This window comes from Rhipicephalus sanguineus, chromosome 11, assembly GCF_013339695.2.
Source record: "Rhipicephalus sanguineus isolate Rsan-2018 chromosome 11, BIME_Rsan_1.4, whole genome shotgun sequence".
In the NCBI taxonomy this organism is placed as follows: Eukaryota; Metazoa; Arthropoda; class Arachnida; order Ixodida; family Ixodidae; genus Rhipicephalus; species Rhipicephalus sanguineus.
The window spans coordinates 68,369,872-68,383,741 of NC_051186.1; the positions used below are offsets into that span (position 1 = coordinate 68,369,872).

The 13,870-nt window shown below is 47.1% G+C and overlaps 1 protein-coding gene across 1 annotated transcript in view; it reads right to left on the reverse strand.

The window, feature by feature from the left end:
• The window catches only part of LOC119374471 (sodium/calcium exchanger 3-like), a 291,218-nt gene that overhangs the window by 193,253 nt on the left and 84,095 nt on the right, over positions 1-13,870 (reverse strand). The window contains 1 exon segment of the mRNA XM_037644580.2: positions 8,263-8,315. The gene's annotated coding sequence lies outside the window, so the exon portion shown is untranslated.

Below are 13,870 nucleotides of genomic sequence, written 5' to 3' on the forward strand. Positions count from 1 at the left end.
ACACAACAAAAGTTTCGGACAAAAGAATCACCGAATTAAAGCTTTCGATGGATCAAATTGTCACGTGTTGATTGAATACATCGCCGCTGTGGGCAACGAATGGCGATTGAAACGTGCGCAGGCAAGACCACGGGCGCCAAACCGCTACATACGTATCTCTTATCCAGAAGCAAAGGACCCAAGAAGCAATAAGCTTACCAATATATCCCGCTGTTCTTCCGTGCACGTTAGGTAGTCAAATCTTCAACGTATTAACACCGGATTTTTGCATCCACGCCACCGATGTTCCTTCAGACAGCAACTGGCTTACGGGACTGCCGTCACAAAAAGCAACGCGTCACCTCGTATCAACACACGTACCAATCACACATCGCGCATTAGTACCGCAGCGCACACCACAGCTAGGTATGGAAGCACCACAGATGATTCTGTTCCCGTTTCAGACGTCCTCCAAAATCACGTCGATGTGCGCCACACACCCCTCCGATTCGATACACTGCGGCAACAAAACAGTCACTTCCGCTCTAGCACTTCCAGCGAAGAAAAGAAACTTGACCTTTGCACTCTGATCGCTCAGAACACTTCAAGGAACGGAGCTGCACAAAAGACGAGATACACCCTACTCGTCCCGAGAACTCGATGCTCTCTAGTCACTCTCGGCGGAGAGACAAGGTCCGTTAAGTCTTTATCTATCGCTGGAACAATGCGCCCGCGCCGTATCGGCTGTGCCTCTGATAGCGCGACGTAGAGAAAAGCACGACAGTGGCTCCAGTTTCGACGTTGGCTCGCCGTTATTTTTACGTATGTGTATGCGTACTATACCCCGTCATATCACTTCCGTCGAGTAAACGGTCGCTTCTGATTTCTCGGAGTGGCGAACCTCGCCAAAACGACGCTCTCGGCGCCGGTGCACAAAATAATAAAAAAAAAGAATAAGTGTACAAGAATTGGAGAGCCTATGGAAGTGCCCTAAAGTGGTGCACGTTGGAGGGTGACCTGCCCGTTCTGTTGGTACACGATGGGAATGGAGAGATAGCTCGGCTTGTGTTTTCAAGGTCTTTCACTTTTCGCAGAGTGGCTGATTGGCTTATTAAGGCGAAAGCCTTAGATGCCTCATGAAACGCGAGAAGTAACCGCCGCCGGCGTGGGGGTCGACACGAAGGGTACAAAAAGTACCGCTTGATCACAGATGACCTCGTCATGGCGTCACCCGCTATGGTGGCCTAGTGGTTATGGTGCCCGACTGTTGACCCGAAGGTCGCGGGATCGAATCCCGGCCGCGTCAGCCGCGTTTTCGATGGAGGCGAAGATGCTTGAGACCCGTGTACTTGGATGTAGGTGCACGTTAGTTAACAAACCCTAGTTGGTGGAAATTCCAGAAGCCCTCCACTACGGGCTCCCTCATTATCATATCGTAGTTTTGGGACGTTAAACCCAAACAATTAGTATTAATTTTGCCTTCAAGCTATACAGACAGCGTAACATTCCGCAGAGCATTTTTCATGATTAGTTACGTGCAGCGGTGAAGCAGAGGATAAAGAAGACGATTCCCGGGTGCAGCTGAGCTGATGGAAAGTTTCCGTGGAGCGGCGCCGGCTGCTTGGAGAGTGAGAAGAAAAGTGCGGCGTTCGCGCGTCTCGGTTTACTGACGGCTACGGAACTAAGAAGGGGTATGGTTTGGGTGTGTTGTCTGGTTGGTTCTGGTAGTGCTCGTCCCGTCGCCTTCTTGTCTTGTGTGAGTTTCTGCTCTACGTATTCTGCTTAAGCGCGACGGTAGACGCTGAGCCACAGCTGAGTGGATTGTGTGGTCGGCTGAACAAGTATGCAACGCGAGAGCAGTATCGACAAGCGCGTAATGAGGCACGAAGAGCGAAACGGCGCGCCGGATTCTCACGAGACGATGTCGTCATGAATGCTGTTACGTTTGTCCCTGCAATTCATCGTGGCAGACGACATTGTGCGTGCACTTGTCGGCCGGAATGCTTTCTGCCCGGTATCGTGGCTTGCACGGAGGCACGAAGCCCCGCATTTTCGAGGAGGTGTGCTTAAGCACACCTGGTCAAGTGAGGCAGGCAATCCGCCATGGACGGGTTACGAGGAGCCTGACGGGGGTGTCGCGAACAACCCTTTCTTGCTCGGTGCTTGTCAGCATAGAACGGCGTCGCTGGAGACGCTCTCATTGGTCCAGGTCATGTCTTCACCTAAACGAGTAATTAGCTCTTGCAGGTGTTCGAGACAACGGCTGCCATCTTCTGTGAAGTCATCGACGGAATCTTCCCGTCCCTGTAAGTTAAGCTTTACTTGTACGCAAGTCACGCGCAGCGGAACGTTATGCAAGGTACTCGCACTAGTTGCAAGCTCTTTAAAAAATTCCTTATTAATTTCGTGTTTTGCATGCACCTGACTCTTCGCCACGTGCCGAGGCTTCATCCTGCAGCCGCTGATTAACACTGATTACCCGAATGTCGCTGATTACACCTAATTACCACCGCATGCAGGCAATCAGAAAAAGTGTCACCTTCGGTATTACTTCACCCCGACTTCTTAACAACCCTCTGAGGCAAGTGCGCGTTTTGGTTCACCAAAAAACAAAGTTTGAATGACTGAGCGTTACGTCACGAATCGTAAGGACCGTTACCCATGCCAAAGGCAAATCTATGCGTTAGACGTACAACCTCATGGGATGCACACCCTAAGAAGAGAAAGAGTAGCTGTTACACGTTTCTGGGAGTCCTGACATATATCTCTCTAAAGATACTCGTTAATATCTTTTGCAGATCATTACACTCTCTTTTGAGAGTCGTGGAAGACGCGACTCTCCGAAATCCAGTTAACGTGTATCTTTAAAGTAAGTTATATATGTGGAAAATAAGGATTCACGAAAACAAGTAACTGGTCATAATTTTCTTTATTTTTTCTTACATTGCACGTACAAAGGTGAAGGCTACACGACAGGCACAAGTACGCCTTTGTGTGTGCGTGTCTGTGTGCGTGACTGTGCGCATTATTTGTGCGCATGTACTGTGATTGTTGCATGTATGATAGTCATCAACACGACACCCGAATCAGCAAGCCGGGCGACAAACGAGGCTAACGTCACCGAGATTATCACTGAAGAAGTTGTCTATCTATGCTTAGATCTAATGATAGCATCCTAAGTCGTTTGATAACTGGGTTCGAATTCAGCACTTCGCCTAAGCTTCTGGCTCGCCTCGTCAATGCCAGCCATAGTTTCGAAATGGGTACTGCAGTGCTGGAGATGAACAGTGGAACTCTGGGTGTTTGCTGCGTGTGTGAGGGGGGGGGGGGCGGAGGCAAGTGTAGCTAACACAGTATCGCGTGGCCGGTCGTCGCTCTCGTTGTATAGGACGCGCATCACGTTAAACGCAATTAACGAGTCCGGCGCGTCGACGTTCGCGCCGTCGGCATCGTTAGTACCCCTATTCAGCAACCTTCCTTTCGCTGACATCTATACAAAGCGGGCGCGAGACGCGGCAACGACACCTTATTTCCATAGAGCTGTGCGCCCACGTGTTCTCACTTTGCGCAAATAACGAGCTAATATGCAAAGCGACCTTGACAATCTATGGTTGTTGCTAATTACCTTCCTTTGTTACCTTTATTTCTGTTTAGCGGTGCTGGGAGCGCGCGCGTAATCATATATTGGAGCACGTGCAGTCAAAATCACATGCCTCGGTAAGCAAACCCCCGTCCTAACTCGCTGTTTATACAACGAAAGTTTAATTAAGGTTGCGCACGCGTGTTTCGTAAGCAACGATTGCTTAAGCAGAGAACCGCGGTAAACATGCAATCGCGTGTAAGCGCTTGATGAATCTGCGGTCGAGATTAAAGGCGCCAGCGAGGTTGTTTTTTATTTATATCGCTTGTTGTTGGAAGGTGTTGACCGTGGCCCCCTTGCACTGAATGTGAAGCACTGGAGATTAGATAGATAGATAGATAGATAGATAGATAGATAGATAGATAGATAGATAGATAGATAGATAGATAGATAGATAGATAGATAGATAGATAGATAGATAGATAGATAGATAGAGGGAGGGAGGGAGGGAGGGAGCAAGGAGGTTATATACTATTTCTTCTGGAGTGGAGGTGGCGCCCCGTAAGTGAAGCCGGTCGCCGCCATATTGCAAAAGGAAAAACTCGGAAGCAGACGACGGAGTGCGCTCCGTTGCCCCGCCGTCGCAGTTGTCTTTGGGGACGGTGGCATGCTTTTGTAAAGCAGTTAAACATTTTACGAGGCCATGGCGACTTCGTGCGTCGCTTATGGCTGCACAAATCGCAATAAGAAGACGCCTGGGATCACTTTTCACGTGTAAGTGTCCTCACTTAGTTCGCTGACGATTGTCTGTTCTTCGTGCATGCTGTTACACTGGAAACAATTTGAAAGGTGCGCATACATGTAATACATGCGTGCAGTTGTAGCGACGAAAATTTTACGCTTTAAATGTTCGCTGACACGACGTTGTACGTGATTTTTAAGTGTATACACAAAGTGGGTGCAGTCTAGCTGGACGTACCGAGCAATATTGGTACGAGTAGGAAGTCAGAACGCCCTTAGAATTCCGAGCTTTCTGGTGTTTTCTTGCAAGTCAAGACTGACGGCGTGCATGCATATTTATCCGGTGCATGGATATCGAATTTGATGGATGTTTATCGAGGAATTGGCAAACGCAACATTCCATGACGTGATTATCCGTGTTACATGTTTCCAAAAGACTGCGCGCAGCGTTCTACCTGGGAACGTGCCGGTCGAAGAAGTGGTTAGAGAGCTAAGGACGGTTACCAGCTCGACCAGCTCTGACCACCTCTGCTCCATGTAAAACAATTTTATATCTAAAATAAGGTGCCGCCCGTTTCATGGCCGATACCCCGCGGTGGGTTGCGCCAGGTTGCCAAGGAACAACCAACCAACCAACCACCTCTGCTCTATTCACTTCGCAGAATGCTGCTTCGACAGAACGGGGCAGACGGCCTGGCACCTACAATTTGTACCTACAATTTTTCCTGCTTTCCCAGCGCATCTACAAAAGCCTGTTAGTTTCTACCTCCTTGACGTAGCTTCAACACAAATAGTTACGAAAAGAAAAAATTGCGGCAAAAGCAAGATGTAACTCTTTTGAAATCCGACCAAACCGAAATCGAAACACCGAAGGACGCGGCTGCTTTACTTTTTTATGCGTCTAGTCTGAGAGGGCGAGAGCTACCTCGTTTCGAGGCTGTGCGCGCTGCGCTTGCCGTGATGGCACACGTCGCCCACGTAGGTTAATGCTTGCGAATCCTCCTTCTGGCCAAATGTTCGCGTGATTGATGTGTGCTTATGTAAAGAGAATAAGTGCGTTCCACGTTAGCTTGTGGTTACCCCTTGAACACTGACGCCGTTACAACACAAAAACCCAGTTCCTAGTAACACATATGTAATTACAGCGCGCTCGATATACGAAGCACCCCTTCGACAACAGATTAGTCTGCAGCTGACATAATAGTATGACATAATTTGTTTCATAAACGAGAAGAGGCAACTGTTCGTGGGTTTAAAGCAGTTTCTATCTCATTTTTTGATTGTGGGACTGCAAACCAACGCGCGCGCCGCGCGTATTCCATTGCCGTCTATGGCGGTCGCGCCGTGTTTTTCCTCTAGCTACATGGCCGCCGGCGGCTTCACTTGCTCCCGTTGGCGGCGGCCGGGACTGCCACTCCAGAGGTTCTATAGAACCTCCTTGGGAGGGAGGGAGGGAGGGAGGGAGGGAGGGAGGGAGGGAGGGAGGGAGGGAGGGAGGGAGGGAGGGAGGGAGGGAGGGAGGGAGGGAGGAATGGATGGATGGATGGATGGATACGATGACAATAGTCAAAACTGGGCCCACATCGAATACAATGTAAGCAACGCTACACCGATCTCGGAGTCAGTGTAACAAAAACTGGCTCGATGCTGGAGTCATTATATTCAGCACTGCGAATCCTCTCATTGAGTTCTCAGCAAATTATAACCGAGTTACAACCGAATTCACATCTCATATAGTCACATTCACGCATCAACCTTTTGCTTTTCTTTGTAATGCACGCAGCTTCGGCAGCATTGGTAAGGTGAGATTTTATATCAGCGCACCGCGTCCTGTAGAGCTGCTGGAACTTCCATCCATTTGTATTAACAAGTTTCGTTCGGCTCGGTTGAACGGTTATCCCGCGAAACGGTCTCCAAGTTCCCAACACAGAGCTGCGAATTTTCATTCGAGAAACAACACAAGGGCAACGAACTAGCCTAAATTTCATTCTTTCTAGGCCAAATATACACTCTCGCGGTCCAACGGACCGTATAATAATCAGGTCTTGCGAGAGAATAGAACACTGAAAAACCTCAGTGCAATGGAAGTCATTTTATAGTGGAGAGGTGGGGGGTGCTTAGTCGAGGGCCTCCTGGTCTTTGGTAAACCCGCTCAGCCTGGTTGTCAGCACTTGCTGGTTGGCCAGGCCAGAACTAACCTTAGGCCAGAACTGGACAGTGGCGCCTCCCATTGCTCCAACGTCTGTGTCGGTGTCATATCTGTGTCTTTCAGGTGTGGGGAAGCTTTGATCAGGTCCACGTAATGTGATATAGTGTAGGACTCCCTCTGCACCAGGGACAGTACCCTGGATAGCACGTCTAGCACTGCTAGAGCATCAAGAGTTGCTATTCCCACGTGACTCATACCTACGTCGCGCTGTGTTTACACGTCACTCTGATGCCACTCAGTCGATATCGAAACCGAAAGTGGTTTTCTTAAGGAAGCGGTATTAAAAAAAAATGTTCAACGCATTCTGAGCCACCCCGATACTCTTTTCAATGTTCTTGTCACCAGTGCTTTTATTTAGAGCAAGAACACGAAAATTTCTAAAATTAGTGTCAGACTCCTTTAAGCGGGGATAAACCCCGGTTTGATTTTTCTCCAGTTGATGGCCTCCTCTCCTATTAGAAATCTTTGTGTGTGAAGTGGGGGGGGGGGGGGGGGGGGGTAGACTGTTCGGGTAAGCTGTTAAACTAATCGATCGCACATCGTGGGAAGGAGGACTTACACCCAAAAAGGAAAGGTACAAGCGCTTTACACATAGCCACTTCACTACATCATATACATATGGCGGCGGCTTATAGGATGCCATTAGTCTCTATTACTCAAACATTCGCGCGACCACAGAGGAAGGACGGTTGCACATTGTGGCGGACGCCCTTGCTGCTGTTTCACCGACCACTACGGACGACACCGACGGCGACCGCAGTGCGGAAACGACCTAATTACATCCGGCGGCGGTCTCAATTAGAAGACTCCGCGACGCTTAAAGCTCATTAGCCGTCATTCGAAACCCAACCCGAACTCGGCAAACGGGGAACGTCGGTGGCTTCCGCGGCTGCTGCTTCGAAACCGTACTTTAAGCTCGTTTATATTGATTAACGAGGACATCGGTAACGTGTGGTGGTCTAGATTTATGTTGGTCAAACTTTTACCGTCTTCACTCTCTGGTTATGGGGTTGATATACATATACAAATAACGAAAAATGTCACATGGCTCGCATGACATATATATTCAAGAATCGTATCTGTGCATTCGAGAGTATTGGTTATATGGGGCATATATGTCATCTGCGAGTTGCGCATAAGGATATATATATATATATATATATATATATATATATATATATATATATATATATATATATATATATATATATATATGTGTGTGTGTGTGTGTGTGTGTGTGTGTGTGTGTGTGTGTGTGTGTGTGTGTGTGTGTGTGTGTGTGTGTGTGTGTGTGTGTGTGTGTGTGTGTGTGTGTAATAAGAAGTGCAGGCGCACGTACAAAAATAAACCAAGACGTTTATGTTTATTAAACGTTTCTACCGGTGACCGCTGTTTCTCCAAAGAAAAATCGGTCCCCGGTTAAATCGTTAAAGGTTCGTCGTTACTACCTAAAAAAATATCGTTTGGCTGATGAAGTTTACTACGGCGTTCAAGTTACCGATATAACGATCTAAAATCAGCGACACACAGGTGTGTCTGCATGGGAAAGTCAACTTATCTGAAACTTTCGAGGAGTGTTTCACGTCACAAAAATGAGCAAGCGCGATTGGATGGGGCATTTACGCGAATTCTCTGTGGGAGGGACAGTGACGGCTGTGGGGCGGAGCTTACAGTTTTGTTCTTAGGTTTTAACCGGCTATATATAATAAACAAACTGGTGGGCCCGTGGCCGAGAAAAAGCTCAGGTACTCACCTCCAGTTGCACGTTCTGAAAATGACACGCGATCCCGGTGATCTCTGTCTCCCCTGCAAAAGAACAAACAAAAATAAATATAATAGCTGCGATGCATTGAATGCAATGCAATTCCACACGACGCGTATCCAAGAATGGCGGCTTCACATTCAAGCCTGCTGGCATTTAGAGTGTCAGTAGTCACGTGACAGTGTGGACCTAACAATGATGCGGTTTTTGCCCTCGAGCAGATCAGTTAATGGTAGTTTAATAGTATGTTTGTAGTATACAGCTCAGTAAAATACAGAGTAGATAGTTTAATAGTAGCTTTATTTTTAGAGACTTAACTTGTTCAGGCAACACATGGGAATACTAAATACTACTAGCAAATACTAAACATGAGCTAAGGCTCCTGACAGGGGTCAGAACAAAAGCTAGAGAGCTATGAAAAAATCAAACACAGAAACAGCCCTTTCGTTTACACGGCAGACATTACATGTTTTGATGCGATGCGTACCACATATCAAATCAAGGAAGAATTTGAGGGTAACATGCAGGCTTTAAGTGACACTGTTCGACGGTGTGACGAATCAGTCATGACAGTTACGAATCTATAGGGGAAAAGTACAAATATCTGGTCTGTTAACAGCAATATATTATGTTAACTGTAGTAAATTATAAAATAGGCCTAATACATAAAGAAGAGAACAACGCAAGAACAATAGCAGGACAGGTGAAAGAGGGAACCTGCATTGGAATTCAGAGTTTCTACATATGGTACACTGTTGATAAGTAACATGCCGATTCATTATTAACGCGATAGCGTTAAAGAGCTCGTTTCGCAGAAATTGCGGTGTCGGTGTCGGCGGCGTCGTCGTCTTTGGTTGTGAGCAAAAAAACCAAGTTGTCCATGAGGGAAAATTCGGAGTAGATGCAAATAAAGAAATAACAAGAAATCTTCGGTTAGAGTGGGACCGGGGATTCCAACCTGCGACCCCCTCGCTTCGTGGCGCGATGCGTTTAGCCGCTCGGCCACCACGCATACATCCTACTAGCCACGCATACATACGCTCGGCCACCACGGATACAGCATACTAAAGGCGAGCTATTTATATACACCATTTCGCGTTAGTGGGGCGTACCTACATCTCGGAGTTTCTTCGTCGGCTTGACTATCACCCGCGAGATGGCGCAAAGAGCCCACGGGCGCGCTTTTAAACGGCGTCGCCCCGCCGCGTGGCCGTGTTTCGTCGCGCCGCATGCATGGATATCGGAGCCGGAGAGCATCCGCACTTTGGCGTTCAGTGCAGCATGGTTTAGGAATCCCCTGAGAAGCGAAGCTAAGCTAACGATTGGGAAGGCGATACGAACACGGTCTGATCGCGCTGTCGCGTTGTATTCTTGAAAGCGAAGCTCAAGCATCCTCCAAGTTATCTTAGTGCATTTGACAAATCGAACACGTGATTTTATCGCAATTTATTTTGGTCATAGACCAAACGTCTCTGATATTATAGAGAACATATTTCTATTCTATTTGGCTTTAGCGAACATTGCAATCCTTTCTCGCTCAACCCTTCCAATTGTTGATCTCTGTTTCGTACGTCACCAAATTACGTCGCGTGCCCGTCTCATCTTGCTTAAACTGGTTGTTGGACATAAAAGTTATATCTCAATCCTGGGTTCACGAATCGGCACGCTATTTCTCATAACTTCGCTCAAGGCAACGCAATTTCGTGTGCTATACGCAACAATTTTTTTCGAACTTCTCGGACGAAGGTTATATGTTCAATGAAACCTAAATATGGCCGCTGATAGCGTTTTGATCTCTTAATTATCGATTAAAAAACAAATAATTAACCTCCTGCCAGTCTATCGTTCTTGCGAAGCGGTATGCATAGATACTTCATCAAGAAATCGAATACACGAATACTAGGCACACTGTGCATGATGTTTCTTTGCTGCTGTTCTTTCTTGTTTGTTCGCTTGTTCACGTAAAACGAAGCATCATCTCTAATCCCCGACAAACTCTCCGACAAACACCATGCGCCAGTCTTATCTAAAAAAAAATGATCGAGCGTGCTTTTCTATCCGCTTTCTTTGTGACAGCGGACGAAAGATCCGCTGACCCGGAAGCCGGTACACAACTTCTAGTACGTAGAACGTTTTGTTTCATTTAACTCTTCCTCGCTATCAATCCCGCATTTCTTTCTTTCTTTTTTTGCCCTGGCTGCTATATTTGTATCCCCCCAGCTCCCTCCCTCGTATCCCCGCAACAAACAACCAGCATGGTGGTGCAACTTGGGACCTGCCGCGCGCCAGCGTCTCCAACATCAACACAATGGTATTTGTGGCAACTAAACTCTTTTTTTTTTCCATCGATGCCATGTTTGTATCCCCCGCAGTTGCCGCTCTTCGTATCCCCACAACAAACAAACAACCATCCTGCGCAGCTCGGGACAACCAGCATCGCAAACATGAACACAACGGTATTTCCGGCAAACACATCTCAGTGTCGGACTCCGCTATTTTTTTGTCGAATCGTCGTCGCGGTCATTATTTTTCGCCCGGCGTCGTCCGCAGATCGTTGCCGACACTGTCCCCAACGGGCGGTTTATTATTTCGCTCCGCGCGGCTTGCTTCAAAAGGTCCTACAAACGCACGAAACGTTCGGAAGCGGGCGAGCGTGTTGTTGTCGTGGACCGCCATGTCTTGCGCTGTTTTGCTATGTGTCGCTATCTTCACCCTTGGCTGTTGTGTGTTTGTGTGTCTTTTTTAAGCAAGGAAGCTACAGCCGTAAACACGCAACTGACCCGGAAGGATGCGGGTCACCCATCCTCCATAACTCGCCCTTTCTGTGTTTTACTCTCTCTACCCCTCTCTCACATTTTTCCTGCTTCGCGAGTTTTCAGTCATCTCCCCTTTCTTTCTCTGCTGTATCTTTTTTTTAGCTTCTTCAACTCGTTTTCTCGGCACTGTATCTTCTTTCTTTCTGTCTATCCATACACAACTCGTCTTGATCTTCCATTTGATGTCCACACTTCCCTAGAACATTTACCCATTCGTACTTTTTCTGACGTCATTGCTTCCCCGTTATGCCCCCATTTTCTCTTCATTATCTTTTTTCTACCTCGTTCAACTAGTTTTCTTGACACTGTATCTTATTTCTTTCCATCCAACAAGAACTCGCCCTGATTTTATTTTTGACATCCCCACTTCCCCAGACCATTTCCCAACTCCCTCCTTTTTCTGAAATCGCCTTTTTCCTCCCCGTTACCTCCCCCCCCGCGCCTCAGCTACTATTACATGCAAGCTCATTAGCATTATCTTCACGCGTGTCTTTCGTCGTGTCCCTCTAAGTTTTGCGCGTTTAGTTTTCTTCTGCATAATTATAATTCCTTCCCAATGCTCCCGTTTTTCTTCATTGCTACAGTAACTGTCTTTTTCTGGATCCTTTCTTTAACATCTTGTGCACCTGGTGTGTAGGCAACTCCCACGGAGTCGAAGTTTCGGATAAAAAAACCCTATTAATTTTTCCCTACCCAACGCTCCCCTATCTTCCCTTTAGCTCATCATTGTCTTCCCCGTAATTCTGTCTCACATTCCCGTTGCGGTATACTCTTTTTATGTACTACTCTTTGCACTCCCTCATTTCATTCCACCTGTGCCGAATCACGACTCCCTTCGTTATTTCGTCGCGCCTGGCTTCCTTTTTCTCCCCAATCCAACTCCTTCTTCCCTTCATATAGCAGGGATTCGCTTCGGTTCGTACCTTAGCTATTTCGACGTGTTTCGAAAACGCCATAGTTACTCACAACTTTCTTTTATTGTTTCTGTATTTTTTTCTTCATTTGTTATCTCGACGCTCATTCCCTCTCGTTCATTACTTGTTTCTTCACACTCTCTCCTATTTGACTTCCGATCTTTTCCCCCAATCTCCCCTATTTCTTTGCGCCTATTTTTATCGACTCCCTACTCCCCTGAATTTTCCCTTTGTAGTTTCTTCCACCTCTCTTGCTCTCTTTGTCGACTTCCTACCACTTCTGGCACATTTTCCAACTCCCTCCCGTACTGTCATATCTTTCTCGCTTATGCACTCTTCTCTGTTTCTCCTTTTAGTGTGCTTTCCTTTTTTTCACTCTCTTAGTGCTCCCTTCTTTTCCAATACATGCTTCCTCCTCCTTATTTTACTCCCGTTCGCGCATTCCGCTATGATTTGTCTAGTCTACCCACATTCCTCTCCTCGCACGAAGTTAACTCTGACTGCTGCAATTTATACTGTGTTCCTGGGCATTCCTTTCTTTTTTTATACCTTGCTTAAACATCTCCCTCTTCGTAAAATTTAACGCCTCCTACTACCTCACGTGCTTTTCTCTCATTTCCCTAGGACTTCCCTCTATCACTCCTTCCCCGTGGCGTCGTCGTCACCTCGTTTTTCTCCTTTTTTTGCTCTTCCCAACTCTTCCTCCATTTAATTCTCCCATCTTGCTTCTTCCCTTAGTGCGGTTCAAGTAATTTCCCTGCCTCTTCATCCCTAATTTAGCGCTACGTTCCTGACTCTTTCCAGCGGTGTCGTCCTCTTGATTCCTTCTTTGCTCATGCCTAGTTCCGTCCTTAATTCCACGTTCCTTCTTTTTTTTCTTACTCCTTGCCTACGCGCCGTACACCCCTCACCATTATTCCCTCACCGTGATTCAGCACTCCTTTTTTTAAGGCGAAAACGTTAGATGCCTCGTCAAACGTGAAAATTAACCGCCGGCGTCGGCGTGAACATGAGTGATGCAAAAGGTAATCATCACGTGATTACTTCACCATATGACGTCATCATGACTTCGCAAGTCGCCATAATTTGTGACATCATCATAACATCATTATGACGGCATGACGTCACATGACGACGTGATCACATGACATCGCGTCGCTTGGTCAAACGTGGGACGATCACGGAGGCAATGCAAAACGACGTTGGGCGCAGAAAGCTTTCGGAGGGTGGGTGGGTGAGGAGCAATGCATCGACTGAGAAGAAAAAGAGGAAGATGGCTTTCGCCTTCGAGACGACTAGGCGAAGGCATAAGTAACCCTTGTTAGTTCTTTATCCTTGTCTAGGCTTTGTCTAACTCACTGAAGTAAGACGGAAAGGCGAGCTAGTTGGTACACATGCATCATTGAAAACTCAATCCTCTCACGCATTTGGCATTGCATAGTGCTGGGTGGGGCTCTGAAGCACACTTCCCTCATACGAAAAAAACAAACGAAGAAAAACTCACAGAGTTCCTTATGTATTCGCCTAAGATGACTCGAAGGCGAAAGCCATCTTCTTCTTTTTCTTCTCAGTCGAATTATTGATCCTCCCTCACTCCCACTTCAGACAGCTTTCTGCACCCAACATGGTTTTGCAATGCCTCCATGATTGGAGGCATTGCAACCTTTCTGCATCTCACATGGTTTTTCACTGCATCCGAGATCGGCCCACCTTTGACCAAGCGACGATGCGACCGCATCATCATGTGGCGTCACGAATTTTGGCAATGTGTGACGCCATTATGAAGTCATATCAATTGATGACATCATCACGTGATGATGATGTTTTGCTTCACTCGTGTTGACGGCCACGCCGTGGGACGCTGACGCC